The 22,252-nt window shown below is 40.6% G+C and overlaps 1 protein-coding gene and 1 pseudogene across 5 annotated transcripts in view; one reads left to right on the top strand and one right to left on the bottom strand.

Moving 5' to 3' along the window:
• Nucleotides 1–22,252, top strand: part of ABL2 (ABL proto-oncogene 2, non-receptor tyrosine kinase) — a 127,656-nt gene that overhangs the window by 36,991 nt on the left and 68,413 nt on the right. The gene's annotated exons all lie outside the window — the stretch shown is intronic.
• On the bottom strand, nt 6,163–7,033 carry LOC126950208 (protein SET-like; annotated as a pseudogene).

The following is a 22,252-nucleotide window of genomic DNA, read 5'->3' on the forward strand; positions in this document are numbered from 1 at the left end:
ATTACTGTCATCATTCTGGGTTTTCTTTTCTGAAAGTGACCTTCTTCCTGTGGCCTTGGCAGTTGAGAGGACCACTGTTTTCAAGAGAACTGGGAGTTGCTTCCTATCTAAATAGGGACTAGCTGTGGTTAGAAGGGGAAGTGAGAAGTGGCTGGATTGCTGCTTCTACTTTTTCCTACTCAACCCTTCTTCCGCCCAACTCTATTACCAGGCCTAGGACCTTAAATTCTGGATATAATGGACCATATCCTGGAATATTTTGTTATGGGAACTTTGGTGACAGAGTTTCTTATAACAGTGAAACTTTATGTGATATTGTGAAATATATATTTGGTCTTTATTCTGTTTCCTGGCCAAAAAAAAAAACCTCCTAAAATTCTAGGACTCTCCCTAGTGATTAGAGCGTCTTTTGTATGCTAATGAGATGACTGGAGGCTGGGGACCCCTAGATAGCTTCAGGATGGGGACTGGTCATCTGAAAGACTGAGGAGAGGCTGATAGAAGGTCGGGACTTCAGCACTCCTCACCCCCCCATCCCACCCCCCACCCCCACATCTCTGTGGAGGGGAGAGAGGCTGAAAGTTAACCTCATCAACAATGGCCAGTGATTTAATCAACTATGCCTATGTAATGAAGCCTTCACAAAACCTGAAAGTACTGGGTTCAGAGAGCTTTGGAAGAGCTGAACACATGGAAGTTACTGAAGGACTGCGCTCAGCCACTCTTCTCCCACACCTTGCTCTGTGTCTTTTTATTTGGCTGTTCATCTGTATCCTTTGTAATATCCTTTATAATAAATCGGTAAACGTATGTAAAGTGTTTCCCTGAGTTCTGTGAGCCACTCTTGCAAATTAATCTAACCAAGGAAGGGGTTGTGGAAACCCCAGTTTATTGCCAATCAATCAGAAATGGCATCTGAAGTCTAGGACAGTCATGTGGGCCTGAGCCCTGCACTTGTGGAATCTGACACTATCTCTAGGTAGATAGAATTAGAATTGAGTTAAATTGTAAGACACCCAGCTTGTGCGCTGCTTGCTTGGTGTGTGGAGGAAATAACCCCACACATCTGGTGTCAAATATTGTGCTGAGTGGTGAGAGTAGGCAAAAACACTTGGGGATTTTGTTTTTCCTATCCTCAGACTCCACTTACTGTTTGGTGGCTGTGTCACCCTTTATGAATGAACAGATGAATGTAGGTAAGGACTTCCTACTGACAAGGCGATTGCTAATTAAGATGTAATATGATACAAAAGTAGGGAACATTTAAGAAAGTAACATTTAACTTCTTGTGCGTTGAGAAATTCCCGGAGAGTCTTATTAAAATACCCTAGAACAGGGCTGGGCGTGGTGGCTCACGCCTGTAATCCCAGCACTTTGGGAGGCCAAGGTGGGTGGATCACCTGAAGTCAGGAGTTTGAGACCATCTTGGCCAACATGGTGAAAACCCATCTCTATTAAAAATACAAAATTAGCTGGCTGTGGTGGTGCATACCTGTATTCCCAGCTACTCAGGAGGCTGAGACAGGAGAATCACTTGAACCTGGGAGACGAAGGTTGCAGTGAGCCCAGATCACACCATTGCACTCCAGCCTGGGCAACAAGAGTGAAACTCTGTGTCAAAACAACAACAACAACAACAAAAAGCACCAGAAAACAACATGAAGATTGTCATGTTTTGGCCATTAGTGTTCCATATCCTGAGAATGCAGAATTAAATTGGAAAGTTAACGTAATTCAGTCATTGTTATAACCTGTTAAATTAACATGTTGCATTTTGTTTAATTTTGAAAAATTAACTCATTAATATAGTTCAAGATTTAAGGGGTATACATTTAATCTCCCTGTATTTCTCTCCCTTTAGCCTCTTCTTTAGAGGCAATCAATATTCTCAGCTTAAATATGCTTCTAACATTTATTATTTAAAGGACTTCTTTGGTGGGTATGAATAAGTAAAGTTGATAACATGGATTCTAGAGTCAGACATTTTAAATTTTCATCTGCTCAACAGTTATTGAGCACCTACGAGGTAGTTTTTTGGCACTGGAAATAACAGCACTGAACAAATCACAGCCTTCATGGAAATTACATTATAGTGGGTGGAAACAGGTGCTAACTAAATATTGATTTACTATATAATGAGATGATGAGTGGTAGGGAGGAAGATAGTACTGAGTAAAGGGAGAGAGAGTGATATAGAAGTGCTGTTTTATTTTTTATTTTATTTTATTTTTTTGAGAAAGAGTCTTCCTCTGTTGTCCAGGCTGGAGTGTGGTGGTGTGATCTCGGCTTACTGCAACCTCCACCTCCCGGGTTCAAACAATTCTCCTGCCTCAGCCCCCTGAATAGCTGGGATTACAGGCGTGTGCCACCACGCCCCACTATTTTTTTTTTTTTTTTTTTTTTCATTTTTAGTAGAGATGGGGTTTTGCCATATTGGCCAGGCTGTTCTCCAACTCCTGCCCTTTGGTGATCCACCCATCTTGGCTTCCCACAGTGCTAGGATTACAGGCCTGTGTCACCATGCCCAGTGAATGTGCTGTTTTAGATTAGATGGCTGGGGAAAGCCTCTGATGGGGTAACATTGAGCAGAAAACTTGTGACTTTTGAGATAAAAACGTTTCAGGAAGAGGACCATCGAGGACAAAAGTCTGGAGACTGTATTTACAGTAGAGATGTATATCCTTCCAGAATGGCGGAAGAGGCTAGACTGGCTGGAGAGGAAAGCTGAAGGAGAATGGTAGGGGATAATATATAAGAGAAAAAAGAAAGTAAAAGAATTGTGTGGGAGTAGTGTTGGGGATTGCTGATGACTGGTTATGTAGGGTTTGTATACCATAATAAGGAAGGAGGATTTTATTCTGAGTGGGATGGGAATCTTTTGGAGAGTTTAGATTTATAGGGTTCAGTCTAGCTGCTTTGTGGAGAGTAAACTCTGGGGGGCAAGGGTGAAAGCAGAGAGATTAGTTATGACTCTGAAATAGCCATAGAGTATACTAGCCAACACTATACTAGATACAGTGAGCTTTATCAAATTTAGTTAGTATTATTTTTCCCCTAGATTTGATTTTTACCTCTTGAGGAATGGAGGTAAGAAGTAAAAATGAATTCATAATGAATATTTATATTTGTAAATGATAACTTTAGGAATTACAGTTAAAACTCTGGAGGGATTCAAATTTGTACAGATCCCGTATTTCAAGAAATATGGTAAAATTCCCCAAAGAAACTCCAATACCTTTTATAGTTATATTATAGCATACAATAATTTTTTTTCTTAGGCCTTCCAAAAAAGGGCTGTGTTGCACAGTTTTGACAAATTAAATATTGGGTGCTATTTTTTCCTCTCCATTTTGACTAGATGACATTTTGAATTTGAAACTTCCTTGGTTTCTCCAATGTATATCAAAGTGCTAGAAAGTATTTAAAAGGCAAAATCCTTAGACTTTAAGCAACCTAGTTGCTAGTGATGAAAATAAATGGAATATAAAAATGTCAACTTGGAAAATTTAAACTGACAGAATAATATGTTTGAATTTGCTGGCAAACCTGCTACATCTGGTATTGCAGAAAGGAGGTGGAACATGGGAAATCTGAAATTTGAGGATCTCAGAACTCCTAATACCTAACTGGGTGAATGAAGTCCCTTGAGTCAGAAATGAAATCACATGTAAGAGAGACAGAGAGACCAGACATGGTAAAGATGTAGAAAATGGAAAACCAAAGTGGACACTGCAAAGTATGCTAAAATATAAATGGTAATGGGGCCGGGCGTGGTGGCTCACGATGGTAATCCCAGCACTTTGTGGGGGCAGGCAGATCACTTGCAGTCAGGAGTTCGAGACCAGCCTGGCCAACATGGCGTAGCCCAGTCTCTACTAAAAATACAAAAATTAGCCAGGCATGGTGGCATGCACCTGTGGTGCCAGCTGCTTGGGAGGCTGAGGCCCAATAATTGCTTGAACCTGGCAGGCGGAGGTTGCAGTGAGCCTAGGTTGCGCCACTGCACTCCAGTCTGGGTGACAGAATGAGACTCTGTAAATAAATAAATAAATAGTATTGGAAGCAGAAGAGAAATGGGAAATGAAAGTTAAAGGGAAAGCCCGCCATATTGACAATACTTTAAATAAATATTTGCTGGATCCAGTCAGGTTTAAGAAAGAAGTTGAGGCCAGGCGTGGTGGCTCACCCCTTTAATCCCAACACTTTGGGAGGCTGAGGCGGGTGGATCATCTGAGGTCAGGAATTTGAGACCAGCCTGAGCAACATGGTGAAACCCCGTCTCTACTAAAAATACAAAAAAAAATTAGCTGGGCATGGTGGTGGGCACCTGTAATCCCAGCTACTTGGGAGGCTGAGGCAGGAGAGTCGCTTGAACTCAGGAAGCGGAGATTTCAGTGAGCCAAGATCATGCCATTGCACTCCCACCTGGGCAACAAGAGTGAAACTCCGTCTCAAAAAAACAAAAAAACAAAAAAGAAGTTGAAATGGCTGGTAAACCCATGCACACATGCTCAAAAAGAATTGTGAAATAAGTTCCAAGGCTTGTATATATTATTCATTAAGTAGTTGTAGCCCAGAAGAGGGCACTGCTGATTTTTTTATTTTATTTTTTTTAAGACAGAGTCTCCCTCTGTCACCCAGGCTGGAGTGCAGTGGTGCGATCTCGCCTCACTGTAACTTCTGCCTCCCAGGTTCAAGCAATTCTCCTGCCTCAGCCTCCTGAGTAGCTGGGATTATAGACATGCCCCACCGTACCCAGCTAATTTTTTTGTATTTTTAGTAGAGACAGGGTTTCATCATGTTGTCCGGGCTGGTCTCAAACTCCTGGCCTTAAGTGATCTCCCCACCTGGGGCTCCCAAAGTACTGGGATTACAGGTGTGAGCTACTGCACCTGGCCCATTGCTAATTTTCTCTACTCTCAATTTCTATTAATTTGGTTTGCTTGTCTAGGCTTCCTAAAATAGGACTTACAAAAGTAGCTATTAAGTATTTCAAGTTAATGGTTTAGAAGGTAATTTTTTAAATTAAAAAAATAGTATTACAGAAGTAACTTTATCCAGGGAAAGCATTGTATATTCTTATTATTAAATTCTCATTATATCTCTTCATGAGTTTTTATTATTGCTAATAAAATAATGTATGTACAGCTACCTCTTTTAGTTAAAAACAATATAATGCTACCTTTAACTCAAACTTATGTACTTTTAATTTCTATTTAAAATAAGAAAATGTAATATGACATAACCTCACTTTGGGTCATGGAATCATAAGATGTTTGAGCTGAAAAGTTTTTTCCATTGTGAACACATTTAGTTTTATAGCAAAGCAACTTATACAAAGCAACTTGTACACTTTTAACTTTTAAAACTGAGCATCATCTTTCCAGTGAAACAAGAAGAAAAATTTTTAAAATAAACAGGATGAAAATTACAATAGAGAATGTCAATTCCAAATAAGATACTACAGGTTTTGCTGATTCTTCCATTAAGTGGCAGGGCTCAAGTCATCATTAGGAGAGAATTTATTTTAAAAGTATTACCTTAAACTGCAAGGATGTGTGTCAGACATCTCAATTTAACATCCCAAAAGAGAAGCCATGTTGTCAAAATGCCCGCTTAACCCACCCAACCATCTCAAATCCACCCTTTGCTGACCTTCTCTAACCCCAGTTTTTAGAGTTTTCTTTCCCCTTTTTAAATAAGAGAAAGTAGACAGATGCATATTGGTAAATGCTGACTGTCCATATTCACATAGAGACACAGTGTACTCTCTGAGTCCAGTATACAGAAAAAGGAGGAAAGGAACTAGAATTCTGTGCACTACCACACAGGGGCCTAGCACCCTCCAGGTTCCAGAAGAGTGAAGGGAGCAGGTTTTTCTTTTTTCCAACAGAGCTCGGTGGTGGTGATTCCATACAGTTTTTGTTCAGACAGGAAGGGATAAAAATGAATTTGGAACAGAAAGGGGTAGAGACTCTTATCCCATAATATTCTGCTCAAAGTATTTACCCCCCAAATAAGTTGAGAACCATGGTGTAGAGAAAAGAGACCTCAAGAGCAGGGCAAGTGAGCCCCAAGAGGGGCAAAAAAATAAAGACTGCAACTTGCTCCCAGGGACTGGAGAAAATTTTAAAAAGGAAGGTTGAATCCATCAATGTTCTATTAGTCATCTTCTCCTTCATCCTACTATCATTCCTCCCCTTCATCATCATCATCATCTTCTTCCTCATCCCCTTCCTCAGTATCTTCTAATCCTCCTCCTCCTCCTCCTCCTTCTCCTCCTCTTCCTCTTCTCCTTCTCCTCTCCTCCTCCTCGTTCATCGTCCATATCGGGAACCAAGTAGTACTGTAATGGGATGGGACAAATGTCATCTTTGATTACCTTTCCTAACTCATCAGCACCCGCATCAGAATGGTCAGTAAACCAGGTGAAGAAGCTCTCTGGTGCCTCATGCTGCCTCTTCCTGCTGGCTTTATTCTGTGTTTGACTTGAATGTTTCATCACATCCTTTCCAGATTCCATTTGATTTCAGTGGACTTTGAAGATGGAATACCACTCTCATTCAGATGAAATTCTTTGAAGAGAACTTTATTTTCAAAGGAAGGATTTTCATCAAACTAAAAGTCTATTCTGTAACCTGACTTAGTATCTTCAAATTCTGTCACTTCAGCTTTGGTCAGATAATGCAGTCCCTCTTCGTCCTTCTCCCTAAGCAGCGCAGACACTTGAGGATGGTTGACAAACGTTATAACCCCAAAACTTGGAATTTTGGCGATAAATTCTCACCTCATCTGAAAAAAATGGTTGACAGAGTTTATTTTCTGTTCTGCTTTCAAAATCTCCTCCCTCAGTTCATTAAGCCTGTTTATTTCATTTTGTACTTCATCAGTATGTTCAGTTGCTTCCTGCTGTTCTTTTTCTCTTCTTCGGCAAGTCTAGAGAGGCTGATGATGTCTCTTCCAGTCTCAGAACAGGAGATGGTCTTGGTTTCTTCTTTTGAGGCGGGAGTGGAGACTGGCATTTAGGGGCCATGCTGCTAGGAAAGTTCGAGAATCAGACCACAAGTCTCCTTGCTCGTCAGGAGGAAGCTCAGAAAACTCTGAAATAATTTTAGAGTGATCTTTTCCCCTGCTCCCTAATTTTACAGATGAAGAAATGGAAACACAGTAAAATTCCCATATCTAGTTATGGCAGAGAAAAGACCAGAACTTTGGTCTTCTGGCTTCTGGTTTAGTGCTCTACGTTTTAACTTACGTTTGTATTATACTTTTTTTTTTTTTTTTTTTTTTGAGACGGAGTCTTGCTCTGTCTTCCGGGCTGGAGTGCAGTGGCCGGATCTCAGCTCACTGCAAGCTCCGCCTCCCAGGTTTACGCCGTTCTCCTGCCTCAGCCTCCCGTGTAGCTGGGACTACAGGCGCCCGCCACCTCGCCCAGCTAGTTTTTTGTATTTTTTAGTAGAGACGGGGTTTCACCGTGTTAGCCAGGACGGTCTCGATCTCCTGACCTCGTGATCCGCCTGTCTCGGCCTCCCAAAGTGCTGGGATTACAGGCTTGAGCCACCGCGCCCGGCCTACTTTTTTTTTTTTTTTTTTTTTTTTTTTTTTTATCATTTCAGTTTTACATGAACAAAGACAGGAATTATCTTTTTTTGTTAGATTGTTGCTTTGTGATTAATTGACCTGAGGTGAGTGCTTTATGCATACATAGAAAGATGCACTCTTCTTGTTGAGAAGGTTAACAGCCTTGTGACTGTCTTCCTTTAAGTGAAAATCAACCTGTACTTTCTAGGGATACATATTTATTTAAACTTTCTAATGTTTTTATGGTTGTTATAAATTTAAGTGGTACAAGTACAGTTTTGTTACGTCGTGGTGAAGTCTGGGCTTTTAGTGGGACCATCACCTGAATAATATAAGTCATACACATTAAGTAATTTCTCATCCCTCACCTCCCGCCCCGCCCTCTGAGTCTCCAGTGTCCTATTCTACACGTTATGTCCATGTGTACACATTATTTAGCTTCCACTTGTGAGAACATGCAGTTCTCTATTTGGGAGGCTGAGTAGGAGATCATTTGAGCCCAGGAGATCGAGGCTGCAGTTAGTCGTGATCTTGCCACTGCACTCTGGCCTGGGTGACAGAGTGAGACACTGTCTCAAAAAAAAAAAAAACAAACTTAGTTATTTGTTAAATCAAGAGCCCCAGTGATTCTTACCAGCAATACTATGACAGTCCACTTCCAGTTTTCTGTACCTCAAAAAAAAAAAAAAAAACTGATATCCTAAAATATTCCTAATATCCTAATATATTCCATAAATCAGATATCCTACAAAGCCAAACTGGTGTTCTTGTTAAAATTAATAAGTCTATAAGCTGTTAACCAAAAAAGTTTCCACTAACACTGCATACTTTTTTTTTTTTTTTTTTTTTTTTTTTTTTTTTGAGACGGAGTCTTGCTCTGTCACCCAGGCTGGAGTGCAGTGGCCGGATCTCAGCTCACTGCAAGCTCCGCCTCCCAGGTTTACACCATTCTCCTGCCTCAGCCTCCCGAGTAGCTGGGACTACAGGCGCCCACCACCTCGCCTGGCTAGTTTTTTGTATTTTTTAGTAGAGACGGGGTTTCACCGTATTAGCCAGGATGGTCTCGATCTCCTGACCTCGTGATCCGCCCGTCTCGGCCTCCCAAAGTGCTGGGATTACAGGCTTGAGCCACCGCGCCCGGCCTAACACTGCATACTTAACTCTCCTAAATAAATTTAAATATGCAAAATGTTAAATCAAAATAATAAAACAATAAACACAACCATAAAGCAGGCAATTAAGATTAAAAGGTTTATGAATGTCTATCAAAGGATAAACGGATAAAGAAAATGTAATATCTGTATACAGTGGAATACTATTCAGCTATAAAAATGAATGAAATCATGTCTGTTTTGGCAACATGGGTGGAACTGGAAGCCATTATCTTAAGTGAAACAGCTCAGAAACAGAAAGTCAAATACCCTGGAAGATCCTCTCTGATTACTTTAATTTTCTAAGCCAGGTCATTGGCTTAGTAAGAAAGGAAGCTATTAGGAGTTTGAAAAGAGAGGAGAGCATATAATTGTCTAGAAAAGTGGGAAAGCGAATGGACTAGAGAAATATAGTATGATCACCAGGCAGTGTTAAGGGCTCATTTGAGGCTAAAGGTTCTGAGTTAAAAGTGAGGCCAGTCAGCTTGGTTTTGTGCTTTTTTTCTCCAGCCACCTTCACTTTAGGGGTAGGAGAATAGTTGAATTTACCTGGCTTGTGGTTCTGCAAAGTGAGTATGTCCAAGTGATAGAGGAGCAAGTGATTGTAATGATGGACCATGGAACTTAAGCTGGTAAGGAGAGGAGAGGACTTCACAGGATGAGGAACAGTGAAAAGATGGTTTGAAGATAGGCCAGGTGCGGTGGCTTACGCCTGTAATCACAGGACTTTGGGAGGCTGAGGCAGGCGGATCACAAGGTCAGGAGATCAAGACCATCCTGGTCAACATAGTGAAACCTCATCTCTACTAAAAATACAAAAGAATAAAAAAATAAAAAATAAAAATTAGCCGGGCATGGTGGCACATGCCTATAGTCCCAGCTACTTGGGAGGTTGAGGCAGGAGAATTGCTTGAACCCGGGAGGCAGAAGTTGCAGTGAGCCGAGATCACGCCGTTGCATTCCAACCCGGGCGACAGAGTGAGACTCTGTCTCAAAAATAAAAATAAAATAAAAATTAAGAAAAGATAGTTCAAAGATAGTGGTCAGTAGATGGGAGATCTGGTGGGGTCGCAAGATTATATTAATTTATGTATTAGAAAGGATGAGCTGGAAATATAAAACGGTATTCAAAAAGAGTTGCATGAAATTGAGATTATTGAGTGGGTGCATTAGAGTGTGCTGATTTAGGGTTACATTTGAGTGTGCTGATTTAGGGTTACATTTAGCTCTTTGCTTTTCGCAGCAACACCATGATATAGATGGTGTAAGCATCATTAATCTTGTTTCATAGATGAGAAAACTGAAGCTCAGAGAGGTTGGGCAGTTTTCCCAAGGTCACAAAGCTGCTGATAGGTTAGCTATTTAGGACTCAGACCCCATTACTCTGATTCTCAGTGCTCACTCCTCTACCATACTGTATCAGTTTTCTGAAAGTTAGTAACTTATTTCCCTATCTTTACACCTAGATTGCAATCTCAAGTCAAAACTTTTGACAAATATACATTACCAAAATTATTTTCCTCTTCAGAAATCTTCAGACTCTTAATCTTAGGGCAGTGTTGGAGGGGTTTACTGCCACTATTTTTACCTAGCTGATCTTATTGAAAACACACATGTATTAGAGGCTTAAATATGACAGTTTTGTTTAGACTGCCTTTCATAATGGGGCTTAAGGTGGGTGGAGGATGGAACAAAGAGGAATGTACTGTTCTTTCAGCAGCATGCCTGGACAGACAGCTGTACTGTTAGAATGTGTCCAAATCCACGTGCATTCTTTTTGGTGGCAGTTTGCACCATTGCAAGTCTCAAGGATAGTTGGTTATTGGATGTTGTCCATTTGGGACATGATTCTCTTCTCTCCCCCAATGAAATAATTATCACACTTTTTGCATTTTTGCACATTTAACTTTGTGGTAGGGGGCGGACTTGGAAGAATTCTTTAAATGTGAAGGAAGAATGGGGGAATTATTATTAAATATACTCTGAACTGATCTTTATCATTTAAATGACAGAATAGAAAAATGTTTCACCTAAATTTCAGACAGTTTTTTTCTTTTAAAAAATTATTTTAAATTGTGATAAAATACACACAACATAAAATTTACTTTGTTATCAGATGTTTTAATATCCTCTAGTATTATTTTGTTGGTATAATATTCTGTTTAAAGTATGAATAGTTCCCTGGTGGTGACCCTTATGCACCTTGACCACAGGAACTCTCTTTCTTCTCTGTTACTTTTCTGTTTCCTACCTACTACTGGTACTGGACCTTTTTATTCCACTAGTGAAGTCTGATGATAGAACATGGGGGTAGAGAGGTGGTAGGCCTTAGCAGCAGAGTCTCATGCAGTATCTGTGAAACATGGGGCATATCAGCTCCTTCCTCTCCTCTGGAGCCTTCATGGCAGCTCCTCAGAGGGAACGTATAAGAAAGCCTGAGTCAGGGAGTATACAACTCTGATCTTCTTGCTTCCTTGCTTACTAGCTTTTATTGATTTCTTACCATCTTTAGAGTGAGGTCCAAACTCCTTAACAGAGCATCCAAGGCTTTCATAATTTGATGCATTCCCAATCTCATACATGCTCCTGAGGCTGTAGCCATGCTAAAGTACAGGTGGGCCTGTAAATATGGCCTGTCTCTGGCATACAGTAGTTGGTCCAGAAGTATTTCCTTTTTTTTTTTTTTTTTTTTTTTTTTTTGAGACAGGGTCTCGCTCTGTCACCCAGGCTGGAGTGCAGTACCCAGGCTGGAGTGCATGGCTCACTGCAGCCTCAACCTCCACCTCCGTAGGCTCAAGTGATCCTCCCACCTCAGCCTCCCAGGTAGCTGGGACTACAGGCGTGTGCCACCACACCTGGCTAATTTTTATTTTTATTTTTGTATTTTTAGGAGAGACAAGGTTTCACCATGTTGTGCAGGCTGGTCTTGAACCCCTGACCTCAAGCCATCCTCCTGCTTCGGCCTCCCAAAGTCCTGGGATTACAAGCATAAGCCACTATGCCCAGCCAAGAAATATTTCTTGAATGAATGAATATAGTATTAATACATATCACAGTTGTACTATTTTATATGCTAACCTGCTTTTATTCAATGGCTAGTTCTTGAGTTTCCTTTAAGACTCAGGCCAAGAATCCTCTTTCAAGAGGCCTTCTCTGCTTTTGTCTATACTAGTAGACACTCTTGCTATATGATACCAGAAACATTCAGGCCATATCTCTGTATTATAATAGCTGATTTACTTTTTTGTTTTTCCCATATTAGTACATGAGGTTCTTGAGGGCCAGGGACCATGTCTTACTTAACTTAGTAACCCCTGATTCTGGGCCTGTTCTTCCTAGGTACTTTCTATTACAAAAAAATAGATAAGATAGCTGTTGCTCTTGGTTCCTAATATTTACATTATATAATGTTATATATTGAATATCCCTGGCTTTTAAATTTTATTTTCTTGCCTTTTCAAGGTCCAAATTGCTTAGACACTTGACTTGTGAAATAGTCAGTATTCCAATGAGTATAAATCATGATAGTCATAATTAGTATAATGTGATTGCCTATTATGGGATTGGGACGTTGGATAGGAAGCTTAGAATTGCAGAGTTAATCCTCATGTGGAGGAATTATCTGAGCACTTTAAATAATTGGACAACATTATATAAGCCTTACCCTTCTAGGTCTCAGTTTTGCACATTTTAAACTGGTGACTCATTAAATTGTATTCCTACTTAGGATGTAACTATGGTTAATGTAGTCGTGTTTCCTAATTTCCACTGTTTTATCAATGCTCCTTTTCTTTTATACTCTGACGTCAAAAGTTATGTAATCTGGGTATTCCTCAGATTTAGTGATTTAGTCAGTGGGTATTAACATTATTTGTTCCTATAAGAAGGCTTTATTTTAGATATTCTTCTCTTTCTTGAGACAACATCTTGCTCTGTCACCCAGGCTGGAGTGCAGTGGCGTGATCGTGGCTCCTCAGCTCACTGCAACCTCCACCTCCCGGTTCAAGCAATTCTTCTACTTCAGCCTCCTGAGTAGCTGGGATTACAGGCACGCGCCCCCCCCCCCCCCCACCCACCACACCCAGCTAATGTTTGTATTTTTAGTAGAGACGGAGTTTTACCATGTTGGCCAGGCTTGTCTCGAAACTCCTGGCCTCAAGTGATCCACCTGCCTTGGCCTCCCAAAGTGCTGGGATTACAGGCAGGAGCCACCATGCCCGCCCTGTGTTCTTACTTTTTAAAGTCCAGATCTTTGTTTTGCCTTAAGTTTTTATTCTCTGTGTTCCTAATTTTAGTTATAAGGTCATTTAGTTGAAACAGTGAACAAGGACACTATAAGCTTACTAAAAATGCCTTGGATTTTTGGAGCATGAATGTGCGTACTCTAAAGATTTCTTACACAAACAATTTTTTTTTTTTGAGGCACAATCTTTCTCTGTCACCCAGTCTGGAATGCAGTGGCAGGATCTCGGCTCACTGCAACCTCCACCTCCCAGGTTCAAGCAAGGAATCCTCTTACCTTAGCCTCTCAAGTAGCTGAGACTGCAGGTGCATGCTACCACACCCAGCTAATTGTTGTATTTTTAGTACAGACAGGGTTTCACCGTGTTGGCCAGGCTGGTCTGGAACTCCTTATCTCAAGTGATCTACACGCCTCAGCCTCCCAAAGTGCTGGGATTACAGGCATGAGCTGCTGCATCTGGCCAGTACAAGCTTTAATATAGTTGTTACTTTCAGTAGAATTTTGGCATGTTGGAATTTGAACCTTTTATTACCAAAATTTGTGTATTCCATTTTATGTAATTATATCCCTGCAGAAATATTAGTGTAGGCATATTTACATAGCACCTTAAATACATAGCAGAATGTTTTACACATACAACGAGTAGGGAGACCAGAGTCTTGGATCCCATATTGTGGGTATTCTATTAGAAGTCTATCATGCCCAAATGGACCGTAATTCATTAAGGAAAAGAAGTTTTAATAGCAGTTTTTCCCTTGATTACTGATGACTGAGGTATGAGAAAGTTCTTATTCTCCAACCAGAAAGCTACTTTTATACTGGTTTCATAACCTCTTAATACGTAGTCTCTCTAACTTTGCAGAAAAGGACTGTCCACTTTTTATTCTTAAGTATTTTAAAAGTTGATTTTGGCGCCTGTGGTTTCCCAGATATTCCCTAAAATGCTAGATTTACAAAAGAGGTAACTGTTTTACCACCCCCAATTAAATGAATTAATTGCAGTTAAATCCCAGGTTCCTTAATCTACTGTTTCTTGAAGTTTTGTTGGATAAGGAAGGAAATAGTAGTAACAACTGACTGCCCTTCTGAATTCTGCTGTTAGTCCCAGGGCAAGATGCTCCCAGAAACAGTCTCCCTGAGGATGACTGTAGTTGAAGGGGGATGGTATGCCACGACTATTCTTGGAACTTGTCTTGGCTGTTTCTGTGCCTCTTTGGCAGAGGCCAGAAGGGCTGGGTTGAATCTCGGGGCATCTTTGGAATAATCAGGATGCTTAGTGTAGAAGCCTGGCTTGCAACTAGGGTTCAGTGGTCTGATAGTGTTTGTTGGCTTGTTTTTTGTTTATTTCTCATATTGTTTTTAATCCCTGTTCTCCTTGTCAGAAATAGGAACCTACAACTCACTTGCTCATCTCTCCTAGGCTAGGGTGTTAAATCTTCCTCTTCTATTGATTCATTCACTCTCTTAAGTATTAGACATCAAAAGCAAAGTTTTATTTCTTAAAAAGTATACCTGTTTATAGTTATCTTAGGATAAGAAAATGTAACGACTCTCATCTGTGCATGTTGGCTCACGCCTGTAATCCCAGCACTTTGGGAGGCCGAGGTGGGCGGATCACCTGAGGTCAGGAGTTCGAGACCAGCCAGACCAACATGGTGAAACCCCATCTCTACTAAAAATACAAAAATTAGCCAGGCATGGTGGCAAGCACCTGTAGTCCCAGCTACTTGGGAGGCTGAGGCAGGAGAATTGCTTGAACCTGGGAGGCGGAGGTTGCAGTGAGCCAAGATCACACCACTGTACTCCAGCCTGGGTGACAGAATGAGAATCTGTCTGAAGGAAAAGAAAAAAAAGAATATGTAACAGCAGTAAAAACAAATAGTGACTGCTGCTAATAAAAGCCTTATTATTTTTGTTTTCTTGAATAGCACTTGAATATGCCAGATATTTGCCTTCAGCTCCCAAGGTGAGATAATCTTAAATAGAACTTTATAACAACCTTTTATACATATATTTTAAAAGGAGTGATTGATTTTGATCAATTTCTTAGAAACTTTTAAAAAAAAATTTTTGTGGGTACATAATCGGTGTATATATTTATAGGGTATAGAGGATATTTTGATACAGGAATACAGTGTGTAATAGGGTATCCTATTAAACATTGGGAAAGTAGGGTATCTATCACCTCAGGCATTTATTCTTTGTGTCGCAAACAATCCAGTTATACTCTTTTAGTTATTTCAAAATATATGATTAAATTATTAACTAGAGTCACCCTGTTGTGCTATCAAATACTAGATCTTATTCTATTTTTCTGTACCCATTAACCATCCCCCCTGCCCCCCAACTAATGAACTTGTGACTGTAGAGACTGTGGCAAGAATGTGTCTACTTGGCCAGGTGTGGTGGCTCACACCTGTAATCCCAGCGCTTTGGGGGGCCAAGGCAGGCGGGTCACTTGAGGTCAGGAGTTGAGAGACTAGCCTGGCCAACATGGTGAAACCCTGTCTCTACTAAAAATACAAAAATTAGCTGGGCGTGGTGGCTCACACCTGTAATCCCAGTTACTTGGGAGGCTGAGGCAGGAGAATTGCTTGAGCCTGGGAGATAGAGGTTGTAGTGAGTCGAGATTGTGCCACTGCACTCCAGCCTTGGTGACAAAGTGAGACTCTGTCTCAAAAAAAAAAAAAAAAAAAAAAAGAATGTGTCTACTTGTCTAGCATGCAGTCTCCTTTGTTAATTTGCTTCATCATTCCCTTTCATCAGCCTTTAGACTCACCGCCTAGGGCATGAGCTCACATTCTCATTTATTAGACTTACAAGACAGTGGCATGCCAGACAGTAGTAAAACCTCCCTAGGATATCTGTCTGCTAAGAGACTAAAATTAAGAGCTAGATATTTTCTCCCTTAAGGACATCCATTTAAGGAGAGTGGTTCCCCCACTATCCTACCCCGAAAGTAGCTCATTTATTTCATTTAGGTAACTCAGACTTGTCTGTTGTAATATTCTAATTAAGCCTTCAGATGTTAACTAAGCTTTTATTATTGTGAAACATTCTTGGCAGTGGAAGTCTGGTCTCTGCTAGTTCCAAGTGACTGGTGGTGGCTTTTCTGTCCTGGGCAGGGCAGGGAACAGAGGACCCATTCAAGGGGACCAGGGAAAAGGGTAAAGTTGCTGGCTGAACAACTATCAGCCTGGTCTAACATCTTGCCTCTCTTTATTTTCTCTCTCTGTCATTGACATCTTATTGCTCTTGTGGCTATGTTTGGTACCTTACCTAGTTCTGCTAAAAACATAACTAACTCATATCTTTTCTCCTGTTTTTGAAATAAAAAGTGCTCTAAGAAATTTCAGCTGGACATGGTGGCTCATGCTTGTAATCCTAGTACTTTTGGGAGGGTGAAGCAAAAGGATTGCTTGAGGCCAGGAGTTCAGGATCAGCCTGGGCAACATAGCAAGACCTAGTCTGTATTTTAAAATATATTTTTTTAAAAATGAAAAACTCCATGGGGGAAAGGTACTAAAAGGTCAGGGGATAGGCACCCTTTTATATTTCTCTACTTTATCCTTTTTGCTTAGAACCAATAGATTTTTTTTTTTTTTTTTTTTTTTTTTTTTTTGAGACAGAGTCTCTACTCCGTCGCCCAGGCTGGAGTACAGTGGCACGATCTGGCCTCACTACAACCTCCACTTCCCAAGTTCAAGTGATTCTCCTGCCTCAACCTTCTGAGTACCTGGGATTACAGGTGTGTGCCACCACTTTGAGGTCTCAAACTCCTGACCTCAAGTGATCCACCCGCCTCAACCTCCCAAAGGGCTGGGATTATAGGCATAAGCCACTGTGCTCAGCCCCAATAGAAAATTTGAGGAGTATAAAAAAGTTGTAGAAGGTTTTAAGACTGTGCCAGGGCTGAAGTAATATGAAGTAATAGTCATTCGTATGTATATACATATATATACATATGTGTATACATGTGTGTATACACACACATATATATATTTCAAAGTATTAGGCTCCCACGTAGCTGGGATTACAGGCATGTGCCACCATGCCTGGCTAATTTTTTGTATTTTTAGTAGAGACGGGGTTTTTCCATGTTGGTCAGGCTAGTCTCGAACTCTGGATCTCAGGTGATCTGCCTGCCTCGGCCTCCCAAAGTGCTGGGATTACAGGCGTGAGCCACCGCGCCCCAGCCTTACCAATGTATTTGAAACCATTTTCTTTTCTTTTCTTTCTTTTTTCTTTTCTTTTTTTTTCTTTTTTTTTTTTGCTCTTTTGCCCAGGCTGGAGTGCAGTGACGTGATCTCGGCTCATTGCAGCCTCTCACTCCTGGGTTCAAGTGATTCTCCTGACTCAGTCTCCTGAGTAGCTGGGACTACACGGGCCAGGATGGTCTCGATTTCCTGACCTCATGATCCTCCCACCTCGGCCTCCCGAAGTGCTGGGATTAGAGGCGTGAGCCACTGCACCTGGCCAGAAGCCATTTTCTTTTTCTTGCAAGTGACAATATCATACTTCAGGGTTTTCTTGAGAGGGTAGGTGGCATTGTAATTATTCCTTTAAAAAATTTTTATGTTTTGTTTTCATATAGTCACATCCAGTCAGTGTTCAAATCTCATTCTTTTTCAGCTTTTTAAATTAATATCCAGGTAAGATCTATACATCACAATGATACATTTAATAATTGTTATAATACTTAATAATATGTCCAATGGAATTGATCCATTATCTTAATTCTCTTTTGGTCTGTAGATTCTCTGCCTAAAATAATTAGCTTGGTATTGTTTGGAGCAAAGTAAATTGTTATTCTAAAAAGCTATCAAAAGCCTTTCTGGCTGGGCATGTTGGCTCACGCCTGTAATCCCAGCACTTTGGGAGGCCAAGGTGGGCGGATCATGAGGTCAGGAGATCTAGACCATCGTGGCCGACACGGTGAAACCCCCTCTCTCCCAAAAATACGAAAGTTAGCTGGGTGTGGTGGCGCATGCCTGTAATCCCAGCTACTGGAGAGGCTGAGGCAGGAGAATTGCTTGAGCCAGAGAGACGGAGGTTGCAGTTAGTGCACTCCAACCTGGTGACAGTGGAGTCTCAAAAAAATAAATAAATAAAATAAAATCACAGCCTTTCTAACTTTAATGTTTGTGACTAAGTTATTCTAATTGTATGAGCTATTTCCTAAAACATACTTTCAAAATACTTCTTGATAGTTTTGGAAGAATGTATGTGGAATGAAGACTTTTCTGTTAACTTACGGTTTTTGTTTTTGTTTTTGTTTTTGTTTTGAGGCCGAGTTTCACTCTTGTCGCCCCAGCTGGAGTGTAATGCCACGATCTCCGCTCACTACAACCTCTGCCTCCCAGGTTCCAGCGATTCTCCTGCCTCAGCCTCCCGAGTAGCTGGGACTACAGGCACCCGCCACCAAGCCCAGCTAATTTTTGTATTTTTAGTAAAGACAGTGTTTCGCCATGTTGGCCAGGCTAGTCTCGAACTCCTGGCCTCAAGTGATCCATCCGCCTCGGCCTCTCAAAGTGCTGGGATTACAAGCGTGAGCCACTGTGCCTGGCCGAACTTATGATTTTTAATAGTTTATACATATTCAGATAGGGCTTACTGAATCCATATTTTACAGTGCAAAGTACCACATAATATTCTGGGTGGACATTTGTCTAACCCTGTTAATTTAGTATCTTCAGAAGAGATTTGCCACTTTTAGACCATATGTATTTATAAGAGGGATAGAATAGGCTTTCTTGCATAATTTGAGGAATACCAGCAGTGTCTCTTTGCCTACTTGTTAATGCCTAAAATTCTCTTTTTCGGGGAAGTTGCTTTTATTTTTAACTCTGTATCCTATTAAGATATAAATATTTCTATGGTCAGGGAGATTAACAACCATTTTTTGTGCATTAACATCTTAGTACAAGTTATTTATCAGATTATCTTTAAATTCTAAAGCTCTAGAGTACAGACCTTGCCCTGGATGAATGAACACCCTCAACCTTTAGCTCCTATGTAGGTAAAATAAATTGAATTCATTCTCTTTCTCCTGTTACCACTCAGCAATCAAAGATAAAGTCACTTCAGTCTTTAGATTGAAAAAGATTTAGGACAATGTGCATACACATATACATTTGCGTATGTGTATATACAGAGAGTGGTAGAGGTATCATGAAGGGTTAATAGATAGTAGGACAAATTCAGCAAGAGATCAGTAAAGGAGGGTGCCTGCCAATCAAGGCCTACTTTATAATCTTCCCTAGGGCAAGACCTAATTAAGGAATTTCCTTTTCTTGAAGTGTAGCATATTACCAACTTTTAATTCTAGTCTTTGGTGTTTGAAAATGCTGATAATCTGTTATTTAAGATTTTTAAAGTAAATTTATTTGCTTTGTACTTTACGTTGAATTATTTTGGGCTCTAGCTCTGTGACTACCTTCAGTAAGGACAAATGTATTTATTTGTGGTATATATTGGGATTTTTTTCCCCTTTTGTTCTTGGGGAAATATTCTAATGAAGAAGAAACATCTTTGACCAGTGGTTAAATGGTGGTTAGGTTTGAGTTTTTTTCTCCCATCAATGATTTTATTCTTTTTCAAAAATGAAGAAATAAATTAGGCAAGAGTTTCCTGGATACATGAAAACATGGACATGAAAAGTCAGGCTAGTTGTGGTGGCTCATGTCTGTAATCCCAGCAGTGGAAGGCCAAGGCGGGAGATTGCTTAAGGCAAAGGGTTTGGACAACAGAGTGAGACCCCATCTCTACAAAAAAAACAAAATAATTAGCTGGGCATGGTGGCAAGTGCCTATAGTCCCAACTACTTGGGAGGCTGGGTTGGGAGGATTGCTCGAGCCTCGGAGTTTGAGGCTGCAGTAAGCCATGATCGTGCCACTGTACTCCAACCTGAGCTGTGATGGTGCTACTGCACTGAAGCCTGGGTGACAGTGAGACCCTGTCTCTTTAAAAGAAAGTCATTCTTTGAGGTTTCACAGAGTTCCTCACAGAATTTTATTTATATTTCTTTATACCTACATGTAGCATAATTACATACTATATTTCATAGCAGTGTAAAATCAACTTCTTCTAGCAAAATCTCTAATGCAGATATTAAGCTCCTTGAGAGTTGTCTCTGTATCTTTTGGTTTTGTATTCCGATTAGTATCTAGCTAACAGTAACATCCTGCTATAAGTGGGGTATAAAATGTGGCATATTGTTATTAATAGGTTAGGGAAATCATCAGTGTGATTTTGCACAGACGGCCAGTAGTTATAGAGACAATCACCAGTTGTATTAGAACTTCAGCCTCCTGGTTAGAATAGTTGCTCAGAGTTTTTTCAGTGAATGAGGATTTCTGTTTTTATTAATTATGCTAATACAAATTATTTAAGTTCCCACTTTTCACTTAATTGTTATTCTCATATACAACTATGTTGGGGATTATTATTATTTTTTTTAAGAAAGGTATTATTGCCAGACAAGGTGGCTCACGCCTGTGATCCCAACACTTTGCTCAGGAGTTTGAGAGTAGCCTGGCCAACATGGTGAAACCCTGTCTCTACTGAAAATACAAAAATTAGGCCAGGTGCGGTGGCTCATGCCTGTAATCCCAGCATTTTGGGAGGCTGATGCGGGCAGATCGCCTGAGGTCAGGAGTTTGAGACCAGACTGGCCAACATGGTGAAACCCTCTCCTACTAAAAATACAAAAATTAGCTGGGCGTGGTGGTGGGCGCCTGTAATCCCAGCTACTCAGGAGGCTGAAGCAGGAGAATTGCTTGAACCCTGGAGATGGAGGTTGCAGTGACCTGAGATTGTGCCACTGCACTCCAGCGTGGGTGACAGAGCGAGACTCCATCTCTAAATAAGTAAATAAATACAAATACAAAAATTAGCCGGGCATGGTGATACGGGCCTGTAATCCGAGCTACTCGGGAGGCTGAGGCGGGAGAATCGCTTTAACACGGGAGGTGGAGGTTACAGTGAGCCTAGATTGTGCCACTGCACTCCAGCCTGGGTGACAGAGTAAGACTGTGACAAAAAAAAAAAAAAAAAGCATTCTTTAATGTTTGGTCACAATGACTAAACTAATCTTCCTTTGTTACCAGACTGCCATGGTTTGATTATGTCCCCCAAAGCTTGCGTGTTGGAAACTTAATTGCTATTGAAAAAGTAGTGGGAGGTGGGATCTTTAAGAGGTTATTAGGTCATGAGGGTGGAGCCCTCATGAATGGATTAATCTCGTTATGGGGGAGTGGGTTAGTTATTTCGGGAGTTGGCTCCAAATAAAAGTGTGAGTACTGTTGAGTATGCTTTCTCACCATAAGATGCCTCCTGCCATGGGTTGACCTTCACCAGATGTTGGTGCTATGCCTTTGGACTCCTAGTCTCTAGAACTGTGAGCCAAATAAGCGTGGGTTTTTTTTTTTTTTGGTTATTTTTTGAGACAGAATCTCTCTGTCACCCAGGCTGGTGTGCAGTGTGGTGATGATAGCTCACTGCAGCCTTAAAATCCTGGACTCAAGCTCCTCCCACCTCAGCCTCCTGAGTAGATGGGACTATAGGCACAGGTTACTGTGCCCAGCCAAATTTTTAATGTTTTGTAGAGATGAGATCTCACTTTTTTGTTGTTCAGGCTGGTCTTAAACTCCTGGCCTCAACTCAGCCTCCCAAAGTATTGGGATTACAAGCATGAGCCATTGTGTCAGCCCTATATTCTTTAAAAATTACCCAATCTGTGGCATGATGTTATTGCAGCGAAAATGGATAAAGACATAGGCTTTTCTGTAGAGTTGGATAGAGTTAAAATGTTGTTCTTAAATAATTCAACAAGAACTACCTCAGCTTATTTCCTGTATTTGACTTTCCCCACTTATGTTTCTCATACCTGTTTAATGTCTCCTAGTCTTAACTGTTACTGTTTCCCATAGTGGTGGTAAGCCTGGTGAAAGACTAGTAAAACCCCATTTTTGGGCAAAAGGGTTTACTCCTGTTTGTGTTACACTGACATTTCATTTCTATTTTATGATTTTCATTTCTAAATCTCAACTCTCTGAAAGAATTAGGCAAACAGAAAATGGGAGAAAATTCTAAATCTGGGGTCTTTTTAATACTCTCCAATATTACTAACCATTTCTGTCTAAAGATGCAGGTAGTATCCAGATGAAATTAGACTATATCATTCTCTGTGAATATTGTGGAGAAATGCAAGTCTTGACTGCAAGGCACTGTGAGTTGCTTATCGAATATTTTTGGCATTATTGATATTACTAAATGA

The sequence above is a fragment of the Macaca thibetana genome, chromosome 1 (genome assembly GCF_024542745.1).
Source record: "Macaca thibetana thibetana isolate TM-01 chromosome 1, ASM2454274v1, whole genome shotgun sequence".
NCBI classification, from domain to species: Eukaryota; Metazoa; Chordata; class Mammalia; order Primates; family Cercopithecidae; genus Macaca; species Macaca thibetana.